This window comes from Cupressus sempervirens, chromosome 9 (genome assembly GCF_028749045.1).
Source record: "Cupressus sempervirens isolate cs-2001-9-10 chromosome 9, ASM2874904v1, whole genome shotgun sequence".
NCBI classification, from domain to species: Eukaryota; Viridiplantae; Streptophyta; class Pinopsida; order Cupressales; family Cupressaceae; genus Cupressus; species Cupressus sempervirens.
Window position 1 is genome coordinate 548641364 of NC_143126.1, and position 26458 is coordinate 548667821.

Sequence of the window (26458 nt, forward strand, 5' to 3'; positions counted from 1 at the left end):
AAAATGTGGGGGAAATGATCTCATGCAGAGAAATTCCTAGGAATTTTTGAACAAATTTTCAACTATTCGAGCTCACATTCATTTTGTCAAACATTTGTGTTCAAGGCTTATTTCAAGGTTTACACTTCTTTTTGTTATTCCAATAAGATTCAATGAATATACTAACATTCTACAAAGGATCAAAATGCTGTTAAACAATACTGTTTAGTCATAATCATCCTGTATTGAAAATTACAATGCCAATTTAATTCTAATCTTAATACAATGCTGTCTACAAATTGATAAAAGAAGATATAACAGCCGATGAAGATATTAACATTTACTATGACATAGAGAAATGACTTGAAATGTCCTTAAGAACAAAAAGAGATAGTCTTCAAATCAACCCTTATAATGAGTTCAGCAATGGAAAATCACAATACACCAAATATTTGTGCCACTCTGATTGCTGTGATCTGATAAGGAAGATTATTCCAAATAACAATCAAATTGTACACTGTTAATGTCCTTTTTAGCTCTTAAACAATCAGCGCAAAAGTCCTCAACAAAACTCCATCTATGTCTAGAAAGTGGGTGGCAGTTATTGGTTTTCTGGGTCATACTTGGCAGAACCTGTAGGAGTCCTCATGCCATGCAAATGATGCTGGTTAAGTGGCCAAAAGACCACAAATTTCTGCGGTTAACTGTATGCCTGTTATTGTGCCTTACACACCTTTGGAAAACCTTCAACCTCCTCCTATTTGGTTCCACATACTATCATTTAGGTGATCAGCATTTCCATTGATTCCTACGATACAAGAACAAATGATGTTGTTGGAGTTTCATGCTGCTCACCAACAATGATTGTTAGCATGAATGCTGATGGTATTCCTTTGGGGGCGTATCCTAAGCATTGGAGAGACTGTGTACATGATTGACATGTTGCATTCATGATTGTGTTTGTCATTGATGTCAACACAGTATTGTTTCTGTGAAGATTGACAGAGTAATAGATAGAGAACGAGGTCGTACAAACTATTTATTGATAATCAGGTCAAGCGCAGTTAAGGATGTATTCTACATTGTGTTCTGATGAAGTGGACAAGTGCGCGTACAAAGAGTCGAAGACATGCAAAAGATATTCATGAATTACAGAAGACAGTAAGCAGATAGGATACTTGCTAAGTGGTTTCTGATGTTTGGATTGTATCTTTTAATAGGTATAGAATAGCGATGAGAGCAGTTAGACAGTGATAGTAGACAGCCTGATGATGACGTCGGTAAGTGCGCAAGGTCCGAAGTTGCGCGTGTGAGAAGTTGTGAAGACTGTGAGCTGACAGTATTGTACAATTGTAAAATTATTGTAATAATTTAATGAGGTCCTATTATAATTAATTGGGAAAGCCTCAAGGCTGATTGAAGGAATTATTTTGAGGATATGGTATAAAGTAAGGTTATTTTTTTTGATGTGAAGTGTGTGGTTGATGTGTGAGAAATTGTGAAGATTGTGAGCCAACAGTATTGTGTAATTGTAAAATAATTGTAATATTTTAATGAGGTCCTATTATAATTAATTGGGAAAGCCTCAAGGCTGACTCAAGGAATTATTTTGAGGACATGGTATAAAGTAAGGTTATTTTCTTTGTTTTGAAGTGTGTGGTTGATGTATGAAGTGCGAATTGTACAAGTGATATGCGAAGTTGGTGATCTAGTATTGAGATCAGAAGAGGATTGGTTTGGTCAAGATGACAGAAGAGTTCGAGATCATTCATTTCTATTATTCTGCAAGGAATAATACAAAGACCAATTGGACAATGAGTTCGGTGGTCTTGCCCCTAAAGTTGTTTGGGTAGTGGGTCCTTCTACCTTCTACAACTCCTAACAGGGTTGGAATCTCGTAACAGGGATTCAAAGTCTCCTAACAGGGACTAATATGTACTGAATGTATTTCATTGGCTCCTAACAAAGTCCATTCTCTTACAATGAACTTTTATCTTAGTGCATTTTTTTGTGGGTACCATCCCCACTGGGGTTTTCCCTCTCATCAAGGGTTTCCCTAATTAACATATCTGGTGTTATTGTTGTTGGAAATTTGGTCAGTGCTGCCCTTGGGATTCGTGACAAGAGCTTAACCGCCTTCCGTGTACTATAAATTGAGTGGTTGTATCAAGCATTGACAGATCATTCTTTTGGTGAAACGATAACCCCACTCTAACAAGTGGTATCAGAGCTTGGTCACAAGTTTGAATCCTTAGACCCTCAGGTAACGTTGAGGGGGAGATTGTTGGAAATTTGGTCAGCGCTCCCCTTGGGATTTGTGACAAGGGCTTAACCACCTCTTGTGTACTATAAGTTGAGTGGTTGTATCGAGCATTGACAGATAGGTCTTTTGGTGCAACGACAACCCCTCTTTAACAATTGTGTATGTGTATCTTCTTATGGTTGCTGGTTATATTGTTTACATGGTTATGGATGAATAAGGTTGATAAATGTTTTAATGATTGGATAAGTGATTCACTCCCCCCTCTTAGTTATCTTGGTGGACTTTACTTTCTAACAATGATGTCACATACATTTCTTGGGGTGAAAGATATGAGCTCCTCACATTGTGTTTATCATTCACTAATCAATCTATGGCCTATTCTTTTCTTGTTATGAACTGCTTCAATGCTAAACAATTGACATAACTCAAATAATTTCAAGGTGTTAAAGATTGTTGCCACGAAAGAGATCTTTATATCTATTTTTATGAATTAGAAATATGACTGTTCAGCTGAAGAAGACATTTATAACAATATTCGAGATGATATTATATGTAGAGACGTGTCATGCAAAGAGGAATGCATTTGGAAATATGAAGAGACTTGTTTTTGAAAATTGAATTGAACTTCGGTTGTGATGTGAAGAGTCTCTGAATTCTATATATTGGTGTGTATATGAATCGCATCAAGTGAAAAGCATTGTTCTCGAACATTTTTATTATCAATAAAGAGATATTTTTCTAGTGTGGTTGGTTTTTTCCCTTCAAGTTGAAGGATTTTCCCAGGATAATTTCTTGTGTCTTTTGTGCCTATTTTCTCTACTTTCGTTTACTGCTATTTATGTTTATTTCTATGCTAAACTTTAACATAATACTAGAGCCTAGTTAGATAACAACAATAAAGATGCCTCTGATGTTCTTTAATTTGTATATCTTCTCAGATTGCTTGAGTATCTTGTAGACAATTTGCAGCTAGCAGTCAAATCTTATCATTTTGATGATTACTCCTGCAATATTGGTTCCTATCTCATATCAAGTTCTCTTGTCTCTATTTTTTGATGGCTCAAATTAATTGCTCTTATTGTATCTTATTTGTATGCTTGCTAAAATCATAGATAATATTTGTCATGTGAAAGGATGTCCATTTAGTATTCCATGTTTGAAGGGTTTTCTCCATTTGTCAAGGGCACAAGTTTGGAAGGGGAGAGATTTTATATACTCATTTAGAAGGAGATACATTTACATTGTGTATTCTTTTTTGCAGAGACACGTAAAAGACTTTCAAGAGCTTGTGATCGAGGTAAATTCAGGGACAAAAGGGTGTTCAGTGGTGGTACTATTTTGATGAACTGAGAGATCGTAGGGGTTTTTAGAGAAAATTTGAGAGTGACAGAGGATGAAGAACAACAATGTTTGCGTTTGTTAGCATTTGAAGATCTGCTCACATCTTGAAGAGGCTTGGTTGCTCCTCTAGTGGTAGTTCACTAATCCACTCCTTTACACAAGCTTCTTCTCTAATGCCTCCTCCTGCTAGTGAGATAGACCTAGAAACAAAAATTGATGCACCTATTTATCTCAACATTCTCTATCTCACCACCATGTAACTCATGAATTATGCATCTTCATTTAATGAGGATTTTTAAGAATACCAACATTAAGAGGTGAAAGAAAAAAATTGATTGCAATCTTTGAACAACTGAGTGAATATAAGGCCCGTCAATGCATTAACAAAGTTTTGACGAATTTAGTGGAAATGGAGTTGCAAGAAGTACTAACTAAAGAGTCACGAGTAGGAGCGCGAGTTTGCTTATGACTCAAAGCCTTGTCAAGTTGGAGTTTAGTGAAGCTGACATTAGGTGTGCACGCATGATTGTAGGGATTCAAATGACACTGTCGGAGTAACATTCATGGGTTGTCAATGCATTAAGTTGTCTCTGAGAAGGCAACCAATGGAAGTTTCAAGCTTCATTGATAGTTCACGATGGTCCTCTTTATTTTAGTTATGCCCATTGGACTCCACATTTTCATTTGTTCTTTCTTGTAACTGATGATAGTTGGATTTATGTGCTTGAAAGTTCTTGATTGTTTGATGAAAGTGATTTGCAAGTTCCACATTCAATTTTGTTGTGCTCTCGGTGGATGATGCTGAGGAAACCTTAGCGATCTGCTGAAATTGAAATTGCAAGAGCCAATACATGAGGAAGAGTAATCCAGACAGTAGGAAGTGTTGCGAGGTCCTCTTGTAAGAGTTTTCTACTTGAATATTTCATTCTGTAACAATAGAAGCTTTACCTAACGCTATATGTAGAGAGATTTTTAGAGGGAGATGCTAGTGGAGCATGCAAATTGGCTAGGTGGAAGAAATGGATTTGAGTGTATTATGCGAAATTGAAGTAATTGTGAAATTCTGGGCTAGGGCAGAGATGGAAGAGATTTGATCTTCAAATTACAGTATGGGTGGCCCATACAAGAGGCAATACTTGAAGGATAACAATAATAGCTTCATTAGATAGGATCCTTACTCCAATTCAAGCCCCAACATTGACAACATGTCAGGTGATGGATAGATTCTTCAAAAGTGAAGGTTTGGAGGGGTAACAATTCTACAACAGATGGTGAAAATAAAAAAATAATATGTTTGTACATATTAATAACCCCAAACTTACAAATGATAAATATAAGTTTACTAGAAATGAGACTAGGACTTACCTTCTGTGAACAACCAGATAGAAACATATATGGTTTTATTGCAAACATGCAAATTAATGACCATATGACTCCCCTTGGGCCATCAAACATTGCGCTTCAAGGTTGCGAGCTGAAAAATATTGCATGGATAGTTGATGTGGTCAAGAGACCAAAGCAATGTTGCATAGCTTAGGAGCACCTTTAAAATGAAGCAGATTGGAAGGGCACATAAATTGAGAGACGGTATGGTTATCTATCTTTCTATTATGTGTGTTGTGGTGGCATTTGCAATACTGTTATGGCTTCTCAAGCACAATGGGTAACTTGATACTATAGGAAGATAATTTTTTACATATGGAAATAGGGGTGAAGAAGAATTCAATTATTATGGTATTGAAATGGAGGTTTTAAATTTCATTTTTGAGTTCTATCATACATCCAGATAATGATACCGATATCTCTATATATATCAATGGAGTTAGTTCTTTTGGGATTGTCCTATTTCATGATTGAGAATCAAGAGATGTATGATAGCAATTCAAATTCAAGGTTCTGATGTCGCTCATTAAACATAAATGAAGAATTAGGTCAGATCAGGGAAAGGGACTTTGATGAGTATAACAGAATCATAGGAAGGAGATTGCTTTCTACATTTTTAGGACCGGGCCTATTGGGTGGATATTTTGCATCTGACAGTTCTGGGTAAAAATCCAGTCGTAAAATAGGATGACCTGCCACAGCGTGTGAAACAGAGTCTCTTCTACCTTAAAGGGAAGGCTCCCCCTTCTCACCGTTCTTTGGATTAACTCAAAATTAGCAAGAAGTCGAGGGATTTTATAAAATGGCTATAATGTCCCTATTTTTAGTAGGTTCTTGCAATTGGCCAGGTTAATTCACCATCGCGACCTTCGTGAATAGACAATAATATTTAAGGGTTTTAGTTGTGTGGTTATAGGCTTTCCAACAGCCTATGGTGTGTTTTGGCTCCATTTGAGAGACTTACTATTTATAGTAAGTCAATCTATTTGTTCCGATGAGCTCAGTGGAGTCAGAGGAGTTGGAGGATGCTCTCAGTTTTTATTTCGGGCTTCCAATTTGGGCTCCAAGAATCTTGAAGGGAGCGTCTATTTATAGTAAGTCACCCCGTCAGGTTCATTCATCGTCTGTCATCATTGGGATCACTTTGGTCTTGTTAGATTTTGATTTTGATGCTTCCTCAGTTGTTTTCGCAAGATGGGTGAATTATTATTATTATTCATCTAAATACACTAAGTTTTCTATTTTTGTTACTATTGTTAGTTGGTCACCTCAGTATCATAGCTTGTTGGAACCGGGATGAAAAGTTTTAAGTCATGAGAACAAGAAACATTGGCTTTACATGTCAGAATTTGAAGTAATGGTGGAAAAGGTCATTTTTGGGCCCAAAAACAATTAATAAATTAGTTTATAATGGCACTTTATTATGTTTTAATGTTGTGTGTGGGAAGCTTCTTAAGTGAAGTTCATCTGGGAAACTTTGTGCCATTTGGAGATTATAAATATGAGCCCATTTGATGAGTAAAGCATTCGATTGATTATTTTCTTTTGTTCCCTTAAAAGAGTTTTTGAGTTGCCAATTTCTTTGCCCTTGTTGAAATATAAAGGTTTGGAATTAAGAAGTGTCTGGTAATTCACAACTAAGGTATTATGAATTAATTCTGGCTTAATTAAATTATAGTATTTCCCGACTGTTATGTACTATACCTGGGAATTTCATTGTGGCTGAAGAATTTATGATTTGGAACACCATTATCGTCTATTGTTTGTCGTGGTTAAAGAGAAATGTACTATGGCTGCTGTCCTTGTGTTTGGCAGCGATTTCAGACTTTGTGGAAGGCTGCAATCAATTATTGGGAGGCAGCAATCAAGTTTTAGGGCACCTGCGATTTTAAGCGAGGAGCATGTATTTCTGAACCTGTGAGTAAATTGGATTATTTCTTGAGAGCTGCAATCCATATTTCATTTGTTAGAAGTCAACTTCTAGGTTCATTATTGCATTCTTGTAAATTTCTAGAAGTCAATTTTAAAATTGGATATTAGTAGCATTGCCATCAATTATAGAATTACTTCTGAATTGTTTAGTGGTGTACATTTGTCCAAATTGATAAAGACTTAATCAACTAAAATTGTGAGCAGCTGGCTGTGAATTTAAAGAATTATTTATTGAGTGATAATAATTTGCCTGCGAAATGTTTGACAAAATATCAAACTGTTAATTAGCAAAAGCAAATTGATGTTTGTTAAGGATATAGCATGTTGAGGGTTTTTTACAGTGGCATCAGAGCGGTTTCTTGCCAGCCTGCAAGAATTGGGCTCAATCTTTATTTTGTTTGATGCTGACTTTGAAGATTTTCAGATCTGATTTCTAGAGTGACCAACACTTTATTTTCTCTAGCTATGGACAGAAATAGGACTGATAGTTCTAAAAGTCAAAGAAGTAATGAGGAAGTTAGCATAAAATTAAATGCCTTGTAGGAGAGTTTGGAGAAACTGAAGCTTCATCAATAGAGGTTGGTGGAGAGCTTGTTGGATCCCGCAAAACAGTTGAGAGGGCAGCGAGGTATATGGTTTCCGCTTTTAGAAGGCTGACATCGAAATTGCAGGTAAGGAAGCTTGAGTTTTCCTTGACAGGTGTCTATGATGTTGATGTATCTATATTTAGTACGATACCTGCTAGCCCCATCCATAGTGTTGATGACAGACTCATTTCACAAAGATCACTAGACGTTTCAGTACCCTTGGTGGATAGTGGCATTGAACTTCAATAGGTTGAGGCTCCTAGAGTTGTTGCAACTAGTGCAGAGACAATTGATGCAGCTGTTACTATTGACACTTTTAGCTCTCTTGAGGAGGGGATTATTATTAGATATTTGTATGTGAGTTATCGTAGTGTTGCTCCAATACAAGAGGTAGTTGCTTCCTTAGGTGGGACCAATGCATGTATGGAGTCACCCAGCTGTGATGTTGGTGATTTGTATGTTATAGTGAAGTCAGTAGATGTGGATGCAAATAGTATGGACATATCTAATGATACATTTGATGATGCTATGAGTTGCATCGAGTACGATATCCCTTGCCAGGTATCAGTTGATGACTCCGAGGAGGTTTTGGATGAGGTCCCAAGATCAGTGTTTACAGGATATATCCTTTGAGGTGGAAGCTGAGACATGTGGGGATATTGATATTGTGAGGGATTCCATTTCTTTAGATGAGGAGTTTACTGAGGTACATAGTAGTTGTATCTTGGATGTAGAGTTGTGCAAGGTCGATAACACTCATGCAATGAGTGATCTTGTGGTGGGTAGTCTTGATTTGGTTTCCTATCACAGTTAAGTCAGTGAGACAGAGCGCTTGCATAGGAGGTAGGGGTTACAAAGGCATCATGTGACTTGTCAATTAAAGGTGAGAAATAGTGACATTTCTTCAGCTCTTGAACATTATGATGCTATTCCTTAGATGCTAGGTACATTTGGTTGGGGTGCTCCTATGTTAGATGAGCACAATGTAGTAGTCTTTCCCTAGTAGAGGTTCATACGCTTCGAGAGGGTGTCAGAATCTTGAAGTATAGTTACTCCCAGTTAGTTGTTGACAGGGATTACCTTCTGGAGTGGGGTAACACCTATTATGAGACATTGTTAGGGAAAGAGGAAGAGGTAGCTGAGCTTATCTAGGAGTTTGAGGTGACTGTGGACTCTCTTCAATATACTCAGTTGGTTCTTCAAGAGTCACAGTCACAATTAGATGAGGTTACCGTGGAGTTAGAGTGGGTATAGTCGACATCAACCCTAGACCTTGTTCAGTTACATATTGTGGTTGGTGATGAGTTTGCTTCCACGGTTGGGGATGAGGGACGTGATGGTGTGGCCGACACCTCCGTCCAACATATGGGTGCAGTAGGTACAGAGGAGGTGAGAGTATCAGGGGAGACAAGCTCTCATGGTGATTTGCTTCCTTCTACCAGAAGCGGATTTATTTCTTCATTTGATATAGCTAGTACCATTAGATAGATGGTAGTGCCACATTTTTAGAGGGATCAATTGTGGGTCACAAGAGAGAAGGTTGATGCTTCCACATATAATTTCTATTGCATAGTCCTTCATGGAGTATCTATTGGAGAGTACAGATGTGAGGGAGGATTCATACAGAGTGTCTGAGGGTACTCTCATCCGAGGCTCTCGTGCTATTCAGAGGTTGGTGGAAAAGATTGTAGAGACTCTGTCTACTATGCTTCCCCATAAGGATTTTGAGGTTGGGTTTGCTGAGAGGGCTACCCAGGATCCTGCCCGACCAATAGTTCGGAGTCAAAGGTTGGAGTCATCTTCTGATTCCCAATTTGATAATGATGAGCCGTTGATGGGAGTTTGAGAGTTTTTATCGACATTACACTATGATGAGTGCTTATCATTTTTCTTTTGACCCACAGGTAGAGGATTTGGTTTCACGTCGGTGTGAGTTGGCTCTAGTTTCATGCCATCCGTATGGGATGGGTTAGCACCATCTTTTGCAGATGGGATTGATAACTGCAAATTGGACCCCTTGCAGTATCTACACACCTAGGACAATTTGGCAAAGGTTGGAGTTGGTGGTAGTGTTTTAGGTATCTATGGTTTTTACCATCTCCACAGTGCAGTTGGGTGTGAGTATCAGTTTGATGGGGACTTAGGTGTGGACAAAGTTGGTATTTCAGTTAGGTTGAGTTCTGATGAGTTGTTGCCTTCATCAGCGCCTTAGGTGAGTTTTCAAATGATTCGGATGTTGATGTTCGTTATTTGGGGGTTGGTGCTACAAGAGTTATTTGTACACAACAGGCATAGTATGTAGTTCTACCTTTGGGATCCAGGTGGATTGTGACGTCCATTTTGCTCTAGGATTGCTTGGGGACAAGCAATCTTAGGGAGGGAGAATTGTAATGTTCCCATTTTTAGCAGGTTTTTGCAGTTGGTCAGGTCAGTTCACCATTGCGACCCTTGTGAGCTGACAATAGGATTTGAGGGTTTTATTTGTGTGGTTATAGGTTTTCCAGTGGCCTATGGTGTGTTTTGGCTCAGTTTGAGGGACTTACTATTTATAGTAAGTCAATCTGTTGGTTTTGATGAGTTCAGTTGAGTCAAAGGAGTTGGAGGATGCTCTCAGTTTTTATTTCGGGCTTCCAGTTTGGGCTCTAGGAATCTTGGAGGGAGCATCTATTTATAGTAAGTCACCCCGTTAGGTTCATTCATCGTCTTTCATCATCAGGATCACTTTGGTGTTGTCAGATTTAGATTCTGATGCTTCTTCAGTTGTTTTTGCAAGACGGGTGAATTATTATTATTATTCATCTAAATACGCTGAGGTTGCTATTTTTGTTACTGTTGTTGGTTGGTCACCTCAGTATCATAGCTCGTTAGAACCGGGACGAAAAGTTTTAAATCATGGGAACAAGAAACAACGGCCTTACATGTCAAAATTTGAAGTTATGGTGGAAAAGGTCATTTTCGGAGCCAAAAGCAATAAATAAATTAGTTTACAATAACACTTTATTATGTTTTAATGGTGTGTATGGGAAGCTTCTTAAGTGAAGTTCATTTGGAAAACTTTGTGCCATTTGGAGATTATAAGTATGAGCTCATTTGATGAATAAAGCATTTGATTGATTATTTTCTTTTATTCCCTTCAAGGAGTTTTTGAGTTTGCCGATTTCTTTGCCCTTGCTGAAGTATAAGGGTTTGGAATTAAGAAGTGCTTGGTGATTTACAGTTGAGGTATTGTAAATTAATTCTTAGAATTGTCTTAATTAAATTATAGCATTTCTTGACTGTTATGTGCTGTACTTGGGAATTTCATTGTGGCTAGAGAATTTATGATTTGGAACGCCATTATTGTCTACTGTTTGGCATGGTTAAAGAGGAATTAATTGTAGTTATTGTCCCTGTCTTTGACAATTTCAGACTTTGTGGAATGCAATCAATTATTGAGGGGCAGCAATCAAGTTTTAGAGCACCTACGGTTAAGCGAGGAGCATGTATTTCTGAACCTGCAAGTAAATTGGGTTGTTTCTTGAGAGCTGCAATTTATATTTCATCTGTTAGAAGTCAACTTCCAGGTTCATTACATTCTTGTAAATTTCTAGAAGTCAATTTTAAAATTGGATATTAGTAGCATTGCCATCAATTATAGAATTACTTCTGAATTGTTTAGTGGTATTCATTTGTCCAAATTGATAAAGACTTTATCAATTAAATTGTGAGCAACTGGCTATGAATTTAAAGGATTATTTATTGACTGATAATAATTTGCCTAACAATTTTTTGACAAAATATCAAACTACTAATTAGCAAAAGCAAATTGATGTTTGTTAAGGATATAGCCTATTGAGGGTTTTTATAGTGGGTGTTACCAATATCCTTTTTTCTTATCTTTCAAGAAAGAATCCACTTACTGGTGGAGTGAGTAATGGGCAGGGTGAATCTCTAACTACACTTCTATCAAGAGCTGGAAACAGTGATACCGATAAACCTTCACTAACTCAAAGGCTAGCTGAAAATATACTGGTTTGGCTCTAAGTCCAGTTGTACTTGTATATGGAAAAACTTTACAATTAGGGCACAAAGATTCCTAAAAGTAAGAATAACTTAACTATTTTGCAAATTAAGAAAGAAGTATAAGCTACAGAAAAAACTTCTAGCTATATATTTCCACAACTGCTCCCCGTCAAAGCTTCGGCTTTGATTAGTTCTTAAGTCACAATGCTCTTTTATTGAACACACAATAATAACATGAATTAAGAAAATATGCACAGATTATAGTCAAAGCTTCTAATTTGCTCTATCATAATTGCTTTCAGTCAAAGCTTTGAATCGAATTGCTTCTTTTATTCACTTTTCTCCCAAATTCGTACTACACAATCAAAGTTATGCTTGCACAAATGTGGTAGAGCTTTCTTGCATACAGCAAAAGATGATTTTTACAATGAGGGGGCACTCCTTTATACAGGCATAGGAGTTGAGAGAAAGGTGGAAGAAAAAATGGGAGCAACTCAACCAACTTTGACCTAGTCAAACTAAAAGAAAAAATATAGGGTTACATGCAACTGTACGTGCATCTCGCATTACATTGTTTCATGTATATGCAAGTCGTATTACATGTAATTGCACATTTTCATGTAATACATTCTCTTCAATTACAAACATGAAAGAAGAAGAAGAAGAAAGATGGAAGAGAACTAAAACAATCCTAGTAATTGTACTCAAAGGCTTTGTATTTGGCGATGCTATTATAGATAATAATAGGATTGGGAGTTCCTGTATTTTGTGCTATTGCATTCACTTTGATAACCATGGTCTTGCATCTTTTGATAACCGTTGACTCTCTTTGATGATTGTTCAAGTTATCGTGAATTCTCCTTTGTAGATTGGCATTCTGGATTCTCTAACACTTTGAAAACCTTCTTGACGATGTCCGGATGTAAACTCAGAATAACTTTCCATCAGCACCTTTTAACTCTATTTTTTTTTATTCTTTTTTGAAATAAAGTGTGGCACATGAGAATGCGTGCAAATGGAGATTGCTGATTTTTAAAAAGTGACTTAGGGTTTTCAAGGCGTTATGGCATGAAAAATGATTACATGTAAGTGCAACATGTAACAAGGGATGGAAAGTGAGATAACGTGCAAATGTGGATGAAGGATGTGCTTTACATGTAAGTGTGGGTGATGGGATGAGGTGCAAAGCATGGAAAGATGCAGAAACATGGAATGTATGTATTTGCTCATGAAGGCATGAATGCATATGGAGAGGCGAAAATGGAAAATGGAAGAGGAAAATGAACTTTATAGTCATCTTTGGTGAAAAAGGTGAAGTCAAAGTATATGGAGGATGAAAATGACATCTTTTTGACTTTTCAAAAAGTGACTTTTAATCAAAATTGGACCTTTGAGATACAATTACAGTAAGGCTTTTCTTGTAATCGTGTTGTGCGAGTGGATACGGAAAGTGAGATGAGTGTGAATGGAAGTGGAAATTGGGGTTACATGCATGTGCAGATGGCGAATGAGATGGAAAACATGTAATCGCATTTGTCAAATGAGATGTGAAGTGTTGTGACATGGAAGATGGAAGTGGAATGTGACGATACTCTTGCATGAAATGGAAAGTGGAGTGAAGTGAAACATGCTCAAGTTCTTTTTTGGAAAAAAATTTGCAATATTTTCCAAAATGGAGAAAAAACCGAAATGCAAACAAGCACAAAACAAATACATGCCTTTGGCAAAAGACTCAAACATTTCAACAAGCAATTCACTTCAACATGCAAATTCGAATTTGGAATTTGGGGAAATTCCAAAAGTGTGAAAATGAGAGCTTTCATCATTTTTAAAGGCAAAATGCACTTTTCATAGTATATATATGGACAAGTGTGCAATAACAAGTCATAATATGCATGAAAATAACAAGATAAGCATGAATTGATGAGCAAGTTTGAAAATGTCTACTTACTTGGAGGTTAAAGAGCCAAAATAGCAAAGTTTTATAGACTTGAAGACCAATTCTTCCTCAAATCTGGATTTTCAAACAACTTTTTAACTTTTTCTGTACTTGCATTTAACAAAAATTAATGAGCAATGAACGGTCGAATTTGACGTGAAAGTGCCAAATACATGGTCTCCAAAGACAATATTATGCATTTAAAACTCAAAAACAATCCCTCTTGATCAAAGGTATGGGCTGGAAATGCATTTTTTTGAACAAAAACATGACACTTTAATGCAAAAATCTGGGTCATTTCTGCAAAAACGTGTCCAGAAATGCATGTTTTTGAGTCATTTATGACATGTGAATGGAAAAATGACTTCCCCAAATGCCAATACATGGATCCAAATGCAAAAAATTGACATCAAAACGCATAAAAGTGGATAAAAAGCTCAATTTAATGGGCATTGTAAGCAAAAACGTGATTCATAAAAGGCATGAAACAAAAACATTTTGGCTTTTAAACACCAAAACATGAGTCACAATGCAATGTAAAACACGTAAAAAGCCAAATCGATTCCTCTTTGGGCCAAAACTTGAGTCAAAAATGATGTATTTTGATTTTTTTTTTCCAAAAGTGTGCCCTTGGATAGAGCTTAGAAAAAATGTCTTTTAGCAAGATGAATCAATTTTTTATGTTAAAAAATCCATTGCCAAGCAAAAATGACCCTATTGGAAAAGATTTCATGCAAAACCATTAATTAAATCGCTCATAATCTTCAAAATTGGGTTCTTGGAGGCCAAAAGCATGCATTTCTTCAAAATTGGACTTTTTGGAGGTCAAGACACATTTTAAAACATGCTTTAAGCTAAAATTGGACCTTTTGAGGTCAATAGCATATTTTAAAATGTGCAAACAAGACAAATCAGACCTTTTTGGGTCAATAACATATTTTAAAATGTGCAAGCAATCAAAATCAAACTTTTTAGATGCAATTGCACATTTTAAGTTACATTTCACATTTTAGATTCAAAGACATAAAAATTTAACTTTTGATGCAGTGACATCAAAAAGGTCCACTTTAGATAACCTTTTGATGTAGTGACATTAAAAAGGTCCACCAAATTGAACTTTATATGCAGTGACATGTAAAATGTTCACTTTTGATGGAGTTTCCATGTAATTGCATATAAAATGTCCACTTTTGATAACTTAAAGTCATTTAATTCACTTAAATTTATAAAAATGTTACTAAATGGGTTATAAACAATATTTATCTATCATATTTAAAAATATAACATATAAATATCATTTAAAAAGTAACATTTAAATAAGCATTTGATTTAAAAATAAAAAATTATATTGGAACTATATAGTTATATAGTCACTTTAAGTGAAAAATTAAAAAGTAACTCAACTTAAAATTATAACATAAAGTGCACTATAGTCACTTTAAGTTAAAAATTTAAAGTTAAAATAACTTAAAAACATAATAAAAAGTGAATTTAAATTAATTTTTATCAGAAAGTGAAAGTGAAATTAAAAATATAACATCGTATTTTTAATTCGTGTTGTTGCACCAAAAAGGTCCACTTTTGAGGCACTAAAACAGACATATCTCTTGACTGACAACTCTGATTAAGCTGTAGGCTAGATCAAATCGAAGAGGAAACCGAAAGCCATGACTCGAGTAAGACCAAAAGACTAAAAAGCAATAAACACACACTCAAAAGCAAAGAAAAGGACGATGAAGGCTTAAAAAATCAAGCAAAGGCTCGATAGAAAACAAAATGAAAAAGACTTGACGAAAGCTTTTAGTAAAATGATTTGATATGCGAATTGAAATTGATCGATCGATCAACATTAAGCAATTGAATATCAAATTCAAACTTAGAGATATGCGAAACTAACATGAAAAAGTTTCGTGCTGTTACCAACATTTTGTGGTGACAAAATGTAGGACAATAGGGCCAACACAAATCATTTTGAGAGTCGTGTATTTTGACTCAATTAATGACGACATTGGTGACCTAGAATTTCCTTCCTTAATTTCTTCTTCTTAAGGTTGTGATTGAAGCAGTTCTTCAAGACTACTTTGACTAGTGGCAGTTGTAAATGATATTGTATACGACTGAAGAGGATGAAATTGGTCTGGGATTTTTCACCTTGAATTACGCAATTCGTTCTAGGATTTTTAAGTTCTATTCTATGATACATGTAACATAGCCAAGATCAAGACTATGTGAAAGAGACAAGTATTCTATGACTATATAAATGGAAATAGTTTTTTGAGCATTAATTTATAAATATCTCTCTATGATAGGTTGATTTATCTCTCTTGGTTGCAAGGTGCAACAAGAAATCAAACTTCCCAGTATAGGAAACTATGGAGTCCTGTGAAATTGTTTTAGTCTTTGTAGCCCTTTGCAAATCCCAAAAGCAACATTTGTCCAGCTGCAAGCTGACACAACAATAGGTTTATATTTGTGAAGATTCAAGGATGGTTCCAAGAGATCAGAACTTCGATCTGCAATGTGGTAGCTGTAGCTAGGCTTCTGAATGCTACCTTAGTAATTTCAGAACTTCAAGAGACAACAAGCACAAAGAGAATCAGTTTGAAATTCAAGAAGAGTAGTTTATTGCAGCACTCTTCAAGAACATACTAATCATGAATAGCCTTCCAAAAAAAAGGTTTAAGACTGCTAGGAATAACAATGACCTATAGGTTTTCTCACCTGAATATTCCATTTCCACTAACTTCTACCTTCAAGAAGTTTTACCTAGACTTAAAAAGAAAAAGGCAGTTGGGCTAGTGGTATCTGGAGGTGTCTGTTTGCAGGTCGCGTTAAGAAGTAATAACATGATTAGTGAACATGGAAACATTGTTTGCAGTCATGGGGCTGAATTTATATATATTTAGAGGGAGATCTTCAATTTTGAGGTAGGTTACGTAGGCCACATGATCCTAAATTTGCTCATTGGCTGATGAATAAATGCCTTATTCTGATTGGCCTATTTAGCACCAAGTGGCATAAGCCCACATGGCCTTTTTCTGATTGGCTCCTAGAAGCATTGAATTTTCTCATTGTTCTACTAGTTGGTGGTTTCTTCTATAAATGCTCTCTTCTCATTGTTCCACATGTCTTTGCACCTTATCTGGTTGTTATGGATTTGAATTTTCTCATTGGACCATTTTCTATTGGCACACATGGTGATGCTTAGTTGTAATTGGGTGGGCATTTAATATTTGTAGCCATGGTTATAGAAACCCTAATTAGGGCTTATGGCTTGGGACTTGATTTCAATAAATCTTTGTCATTCATTATACTTGACGCCCCTGTATAAAGGGTTTCTCACATCATTTGTAAGGGAGTTATGTTGGAGAATTGTTGCCAAAGTACAACCAAAATTGTTCTTTAATCACTGTTGGTCTTCATGGTAGATATATATGATCATTTCAGAGTATTGCATGGTTCTTTGCATCTTTCACTTAGATTAAGATTTCTTTTCATGTTAAAGTGGTGTAATTGATTGAAAGTAGTTGTGGATGTTTGCTTGATTGACTCAACAAATCTGGGTCACTAGCCTCTTGCTGATTGAAGTGTGCCTTGTGTGGTAAGTCGATGATTGAGTGTTCTTAAGTTCAACTGATTTTCAATCTCTACTTTGCATCCATTATATGGGATTAGAGAGGAGAAATTGATTTGAAAACCATTTGAGTGTCACTTAGAATCTTGCACTAGGTGGGTGGAGTCACTGATTATGCTGCATCTATTAGAGCAAGTTGATCCATGCTTTCTTTCATTCATAGTTAGAAGTAGAAGTAGAACTTGTTTGAGTTGAAGTGGAAGTTGAAGATCAAAACTATATTTTTATTGCACATTGTAAAGCCAAATCTTTTGAAACATTTGACGTTTATTGAATGAATAGCAGAAGTCCCCGAAGTGGGTGCCATAAAATGACATTATTTCACTCAACAAGTATCCAAAAATTGAAGGAATCTTGAAGTCATTTCCGTTAATGTTGTAGCTTCAGTTAATTTGATTTGATCAAGAGATAAACTGTTTTATTAAGTCATTATGGTTACTAGTTATTATCTGACAAATAATCATTAGATAATTAATATATACATATGCATACATACATACATACATACATACACATATTCTCATTCAAATCGTTTATTGCAAAAACTGATTGATATAATTATCATGCAGATCAGGTTCTTAATAAACAGCTCATCATTATTATTAAGCAGATCATATTGTAATGGAACAACACTTAGTGTTGTTATGAATCGATGGGAGTAATCCATTGGACTTGCCCATGTGGGGTCATGTCCCTATGTGACTTAGGCCACTAGAGACATGGGGCATGTCTATTTGTCTCATATAAATATTGTCAAGATCACTGCAAGTTGGAACATACAGAATACTAAACACTACTAATACAATTATATATATATATATATATATATATAAAATCTAAAAAGACATTAGATCTGATCCTATTTCCTTAATATGGTATCAGAGCCTAGTTATAGTAATACCAAGAGAAAATTTAATCTTAGAAAATCTAAAACATCATCAAAAGGAAATTTGCAATTATTTAGCATTCATGGTGAACGGAATTAGATTTGAAGATAGACTTGAGGGTGCTCTAAATTTTGTCTCATGGAAATTCAAATTAATGATGACACTTAGAGAAAAAGAGTTAGACTCATTTGTGGAAAACATTGTGCCTATACCAAAGGATGAGAATGAGAAAATTCAATGGAGAAAGAACAACATCAAAGCCTTCAAGATCCTAGTGGATGCAGTAAAGGACATATAGTTCCTGTAATATCAAAATTTGGACACGACACATGTCATGTTTACCATCTTTGAAAACATTTATGAGATAAACAATACCAGAAGGGCCCTAGCACTAAAACAACAACTGCACTATGTAAAAATGAACACGGGTGAATCCATCATGTCATATTTTATAGGAATAACTGAGTGAAGAGACCAATTATCTATAATGAAAACAAAAAATTAACGGCGCTGGCTCTCAACAGACTTCCCACATCTTGGGAATCATTCATACAAGGAATACATGCCCAATCTAAGCTTCCAATGTTTGACCATTCAAAAACTAATTGTATTCAAGAAGAATCAAGACTAATCACCGGAGGGATTGGATTAAATAGTTCTAGTGGAGAGATTCAAGTACTAAATACAAACTCTCACAAGAAAGGAAACTTTAAATGGAAGAGGGGAAAAGACAATGAGAAACACTCATTCAAAAGAAAGGACATCTCTAAGGCACAATGCTATAGATCTGACAACTATGGGCATCTCACATTAAAATGCCTAAAAAGATTCAAGAATCAAGCCTCACTAGTAGAAGTCAAGGATATAAAAAGAATGGCATTCTATTTAGCATTATCAAGTGAATTTATGACCAATAGAAATACTTGTGTCTTAGACAATGGAGCATCCGATTATATAACCGGATTCAAAGAACAGTTAGATAGTCTTGATGAAGATTCAAATGAAGCTGTCACTATTGGAGATAACTCCACCAATATAATCAAAATCTAGAGTTTCCTTACAACTGGCTGGAGTGCTACTTGTACTAGGAATCAAAAGAAATCTAGCATCTATCTCAGCCTTGGAAGACAAAGGGTATGATATCACCTTCTTGGATGGGAATGTCCTTACCTGGCCTTGAGAACTTTAACATCAAGAATGCATATACAATAGGATTTCGTGATGGATGTTTGCATAAACTATGGAATGTTAAAAACCAAGCCTTTGACTCATGATGTTTCCATTACAAATGAAATATGGCACAAAAGGATAGGACATCTTCACGTTTGTGCCCTACCTTCCATAGACAATTTGTTATAGGAGTGCCTAAATTAAATGTTACATCCCAATTTTTGACCTAACATAAAATATAGCCGTTGAGGTTCACATGAAGTCAGTTGACAGTTAATATGGTTATAATCCTATGAAATGGTAGATGGTTAGTCATTATAATTTCAAAATGAAGATAACAAGCTAGTTGATCATTTGTCACGAATCCATGGAATTGAGAAGATGGTTAACCATTATGATTAAATAATTTATTATGATAATATAATTTAACTGCGGAGAACTTCCTTGTAGGAAACACGTCGAAGGGGTGGAAGCATTTTCAGAGAAGAATTAGGTACAAGAGCATCACCATCATTGGGCAGATGGGTTGAGAACCTAGTGACTTGAAATAGGATACATCTGTGAGACTCGCATGAGCTATTTAAATAAATAAATTGAGAAACATAAAATAATTGAGTTAAAATATAAAACATATCTCAAAAGATTTTAATTTATCTTTCATCATATTATTTTAATAAATATTCATATACGTGCATATAATATAAAAATGATTTGGCACCATTATAATTTAATAATTTAATAAAGTGATGTTTACATGTACATATAAGATTATAATAATATTCAAATTATAATAACATTTGAATTATTATAATTTTCGAATTATAATTTTCCAACTCTCTTTCTATGCTTTTTATTTTAATATTCTTGCTTTTAACCAATTAACATTTGGCATGTTAAATCAAATTAATGATTGGAATTCGAATGGACTTCTTGAAACCGATGGTAGCCAAGAAGTCACGGCTAGACCTTTTAAATGGAAGTCGAGAGAGGAGTTGGGGGGAATTACCATTCCTTGTGTTCTCCATAACCCGTATTTCTTTATGCAATGTTGTTTCCAAATTCCTTTAAACCCGACTTCCTCTCAGTATCTCAGTAATTTTTACATCTGCCGGAAATTCCCTTCTTTCATTAATCTATCGATTTTTGTAAGCAGTAGTCTCGCTGAATTCACCCAGATATTAAGGATTAAGTTTTCTGGAACAGATACGTCTGTTACATCTTAAGGAGAGTAGACTTCCAATCGGATGCCCAGATCTCAAATTTCTTTATCACTACACACCCATATCAAGCCCTGTCAAATGACATTAACTTCTGCTCCTTGCTGTGCATTAATTCCGGCTAAAGAGTTGGGATCAAACATTTTGCAATTAACATCTCAACGCTATAAGAGAGGACCAAATAGAGTTTGAATCCTTCAATGCTATATCAAATACTTAACAGGTTATGAGTTTATCTTTCCAAGTTTTTAAATGCATTCTATAATAGTCGGATAGTATCAGAACTTTCTCGTGTCTATGCTCATGTTTCTTAAACTTGCTGAACGAACCTTGAAAATTATAGAGAACTTCTTCTTAATACTTTTACATCCAGTTGAGCAGTATTCCATAAAGAAAGTTTCTGAATACAATATGAATTTGTATGATTATTGCTGCTCTCAAGAATAATATGTCACAAATTCATATACATTCGCATTTCATAAATTTCTTCATTCTCTAAGTATATGACCGATTGCAGTCGGATACTCATTGCTAGGGTTGAATGAAATACAATATAAGTATTTGTAAGTCATTTTCTTCTTTCTCTGATTGCTGTCGGTTACATATTGTTAGAACTGAGAATAATGCAAAATATGTTATCATATTCATGACTCCTTCTTGATTTAAATGTCAGACTATAGCCGGCTATGCATTGTAGATTGTAATCAAGTCACAAACCATGCTATTGGTCTCTTAAAATACATAGAGCTCCTCTACAAGATTAAACAACATTCCGAATGGTAGCTGTTGATACTTAAATGAATGTGGGAACCTATTTTGAATAAGCATGCTAACATAATTTTTGAACAAGATCAAAATACTTATAGATTCTTTAACACCAAGGAATTCACTGGCAAAGAAGCCATTGAAATGGTGAAGAGGTGGAGTTAACTTGCAAAGAACCAAGAATGAAATCAGAGATGAATATCTAAGTAATGATTTATTAATAGCGCATGCATGAATCCTGTTAATTGTTTCCTCTTGTTGTCAAGTCGTATGGTGTGTTTAAAATACCAAGAAGCTCAGTAGATGATAGATGTTCCAAGTCCAATTCCGAGTAAGGAGGGCCTTTCTCATTGGAGATTGTGTGGGGAAATAAAGTTTGGTCTGAGGTTGGGTGGTTAAGCCCCTAATAGTGTTTCACCTCTCCCCAATATGTCGTACGTGCGTCAGACAGAGATAAGCTATGCATTTAATTGTTTATCGGAATCAGGTATTATCACTTTTATATATGAGAAAGTAAGATTAATTGTGTTATTTCATCATTATAGATATTTTACACCTAGATGCGAGAGATAGAGTTATGGATTGTTTTTCTTTTATATGAATATCGAATATAAGCATATTCTCTAATCTTGAATTATTGCCAGAGTTAAGAAATTGGAAGGAAATGAATGATACAGTGGTATTTGAAGTCCTGATTGATTTAGTGATAACTGGAACCCTAAATGATACAGTGGTATTGAAAGCCCTAATTGAATCAGTGGTATCGGAAGCCCTAAGTGATACAATGGTATTAGAAGCCCTAAATAATTCAATGGTAATTGATGCCCTAATTGATACTGTGGTTTGTGATGCCCTAATTTTATATAGTGGTTTTTAATAGTGATCCTCATTTGATTTTGATATAGCGGTATTGGATGGTAGTCGTTATATGACATTATTATAGTGGTATTTGTAGACTAATCTGAGTGATTGCAAAAGCCTTCTTACAATGATTTATCAGTTCAAATTTCACGGTATGTGGATTTTAATTTCTATGGTAAATTCATTAATGGTGTTTTAAGTTCTTAGTTAAGAAAAAAAATTTAATTGAATTTAACGCTAAATCTCATTCACATGAACATGACTGACATAACTGTCTTCCTATGAAATTGAAGTAATATCCGTATTCTATGAGAATGTTAATTGTTAATTTAGACCTGGGAAAATGAGATGTTACATTAAGCCCTAAACCTGATGAAATATTGTAAGGGATGTGCATTAGGTAAGAATTCTAAAGGGACTTTTCATTGTAGTGAACACAAATCTAAAAATTTACTTGAACTTATTTTCACATTGATCTATGTGGACTAATGACAGTACCCTCCTTAGGAGGCTTTTTGTACTATGTTATTTTTGTTGATGACTACTGCAAGAAAACCTTGATTTATAGTCTAAAACATTAAGAATCAAACAAAATACTAGCAAAATTTAAAAAATTTAAAGCCTTTGTTGAAGACATAATTGACAAAAGAATCAAAACTTTGAGGTTAGATAAGGGAAGAGAGTATATCTCCGAGAACTTTAAAGAATTTTGTAGTACTATTGGGATTAAAAGGGTATACAATGTTCCATAAAACCCTCAACAAAATGGGGTAGCAGAAAGGAAGAACAAGATCATAGTAGAAGCTGCTAAAGCTATGATGCATGCTTAGAACCTTTATACCTCATTTTGGACCGAAGCCTCTAATACCTTAGTTTACATACAAAACAGATGTCCTCACTCTAGTCTTCACAACATAATTTTTGAAGAAGCTTTTATTGGAAATAAGCCTAGCTTAAGTCACTTAGAATATTTGATTGCCCAGTCTATATTCACATTCCTAAGGAGAAAAGATCAAATCTAGAACCATCACAAAAGAAAGAGATATTTGTTGGATATAGTGAATCATCCAAAGTCTACATGATATATATTCTTGATCAAAAAATAATTGAATAAGCACAGATGTAGCTTTTGAAGAAGACATGGCATTTAAAATATCTAAGAACATTAGTGAGATAAATGATGAGTGGTCAAGAAATGGAAGAGGATCCTGATATTGAACTTTAGAGGGAGTTGCTTGTAGAAAATAATGAACCTATGAATTCTACTTTTGAACCTTTTGAACCTGCTAATAATAGAAAAAGACCACTCTGGTTTAGGAAAGTTATTGAAGCAAAAAACTATGCTCCACCTAAGGGTAAATTTAGAGAAAGCAAAAAATCGAGAGGTTACTCAAGTTATGTCGCTTTTATGAGTGAACTTATTTAAGTCTAAGCCTCCAAATGTTGAGGAAGCTCTAAAACATCAAACTTGGAAAAATGTCATAATCGAAGAGTATCAATTCATTTTGAAGAATGATGTATGGGACATTGTACCTAGGCCTAAAGGAAAATCAATTGTCTCATCCAAATGGCTATTTAAAATCAAACATGCATTAGATGAAAGGATTGAAAAATACAAAAGATTTTTTGCCAGAGGTTTCTCCCAAAAGGTAGGAATTGATTACGAAGAAACATTTGCCCCAGTTGCTATTTACACTTCAATAAGGACCATAATTGCTATCGCCGCCTCAAAAGGATGGAAGATACACTAGATGGATTTAAAGCTTACAATTTTGAATGGTATCATAGAAGAAGTATACTTGGAGCAACCTGAAGGTTTTATTATTCATGATAGTACTTTTCATGTTTGTAGATTGAAGAAGACTCTATATGGCCTCAAACAAGCCCCTAGAGCTTGGTATGAAAGGATAGACAATCACCTCACCAAGTTGGGATTCTCCAAAAATGAAATAGATCCTAATTTCTATTTCAAGGTCACAAATGGTGATATGTTAACTTTGTTCCTTGTGTTGATGATCTACCAGTTACAAGTGAAGATCATCTCATCCTAAAATGCAAACAAAATCTTGCTTCTAAATTTGATACGAAGGATCTAGGTCTCCTGCATTACTTCCTGGGGCTAGAAGTATGGCAAGAAGAAAATCATATCATTCTAAATCCACTATTGATATTTTAAACAGATTTGGAATGATTGATATGAAACCTATGTCAAACCCATGGAAACAAATCTACATAAACTAAAGGATGTAGCCTTTGAATTAGAATCAGTTGATCCTACTCTCAATCAACAGATAATTTGTAACTTAATATATCTGGTGAATACAAGTCCATACATTTGTTATACAACTAATGCTCTCAGTCAATTCATGTGTGAACCTAGGAAAATACACCTTGTAGCAGCAAAACACATTATGGGGTATCTATGTGGAACTCTTGGACTAGATTTAAAATATGATAATGTAGATATACATCTACATGGATATTTTAACTTAGATTGGGCTAGTACTGTTGTTGATCATAAAAGTACCTTAGGGTGTTGTTTCAACTTAGGATCTGCCATGATATTCTAGTTTAGCAAAAAGCAATCTTTAGTTGCATAGAGTTCTATAGAAGCCAAGTACATTGCAACATCCATGGGATAGTATGGTTGAGGAAACTATTAGTAGGGTTGTTTGGACAATCCTTGGACCCCACTATTATACTTTGTGATAATCATTTGAAGTTGTATAAAATTCTCAATAAATCCATTATTTCATAACAAATCAAAACACATTGAGATCCCCTGTCATTATATCAAGGACAGGGTGGAAAGAAATGTCATACAACTGACATATATTAGCATGAATGAACAATTTTCTGAGATTCTAAACAAGCCCCTCTCAAAATTAAAAGTGGAACAGTTTAGAGTTAAACTTGGTATGATAAAAATGTAATTATACTTTTGGAGGTTGAGTCTCAGTTTTAATGTTAATAGATATGTACGTATACTCTTTTCTTATCATTTGAGTTACTACATGAATATGCAGAAACATCATCAAATATGATGATCTTAACAATAGTTTAACCTACTATCATGATGGATATCATTTGGCTGATGTTAATGGAGATCATGATAGCACATAATCTCTTATGTAATTATTGAAGTTACATTACTGAGATATGACATGGTGGATACTATGAGATGTAGTATAATTGGAAACACCATGCACAAATATTTTCTCTGGTAGGCATCATGAGACTTGATGGCAATGCACATACCAAAGAAAATATAAGTATGGGGAATATCTTATGGTTGATATTCATGAATGTACCATACTTCTGATGATATCGTAAGGTAACATCTAAATGATGTATCTATGTCATTATTAGTCACACCATTTCCTAGAATATCACATTGAGATGATCTCTCTCATTTACTTGAGAGCATAGTGTGTTGATCTTATAAACAATCCTCCCTGGCTAAGAGGGAGTGTTAATGTTAGCTTTGGCTAGATTGATTTGATCTAGAGATAAATTGGTTTATTTAGTCATTATGGTTACTAGTTATTATCTATGTTTTTAATCTCTCTCTCTCTCTCTCTCTATATATATATATATATATATATATATATATATATATATATAGTCATTCTAGAATATCACATTGAGATGATATTTCTCTCATTTACTTAAGAGCACAGTGTGTTGTTCTTATAAATAATCTTCCTTGACTAAGAGGGAGTGTTAATGTTGGAGCTTGGGTTAGATTGATTTGATCAAGAGATAGACTGTTTTATTCAGTCATTATAGTTACTAGTTATTATCTCTGATTTTTAATTATTAGATAATAATACATACATACATGATGGGTAAAAACACAAACTTCTGTCACATTTTTATAAAGAAAAATGCTAACAAAAGTATTACTATTGAACTTCAATGACATAAAACTGATATTATTATTTAGAATTTGAAAATTAACTAAACTAATGAAATGTGTAGAAATTGACGAAGTTTAGTATTATTATTTTTAATGATTATTTGGAATAAGAATTGATATATTTTCCTAATTTTTAAGGATGATTTTTTAGTTGTTGAAAAACGTTGAAAATGAGGGGTCTAGTTCCCATCACAAAACTATATGGAAAGAAACATTTTTCCCTTTGATCTTAGATTATGTTATATATGACATATATAACTAGATCAATCAAAAATAAAAATTGGCTTTTGACCTATATTTTCTCTTTTATAACAATTCAAATTTCAACTCGCCTGAAATCCATAGATTTCATCTCCCACCACATTTTTCAAAACAAATATATTCTAACCAAAAGAGAAATTATATAGTTTGGAAGAGGAGTCTCTCCTCTACAACTTTATATTCTTTTTATTTATTTTTTGATAAGATTTGCTATCTTTTTCTTTTTCAAAATCAATATCTTCTCGAGTTTTAAAATACGTGCTTGAATATTTTTTAATTACAATATATTATATCTAAGTAAGACACTATAAACTCTAT

The 26458-nt window shown here is 34.6% G+C and overlaps 1 protein-coding gene across 1 annotated transcript in view; it reads left to right on the forward strand.

The window, feature by feature from the left end:
• CRL (crumpled leaf) overlaps nucleotides 1–26458 on the forward strand; it is an 87238-nt gene that overhangs the window by 36218 nt on the left and 24562 nt on the right. The gene's annotated exons all lie outside the window — the stretch shown is intronic.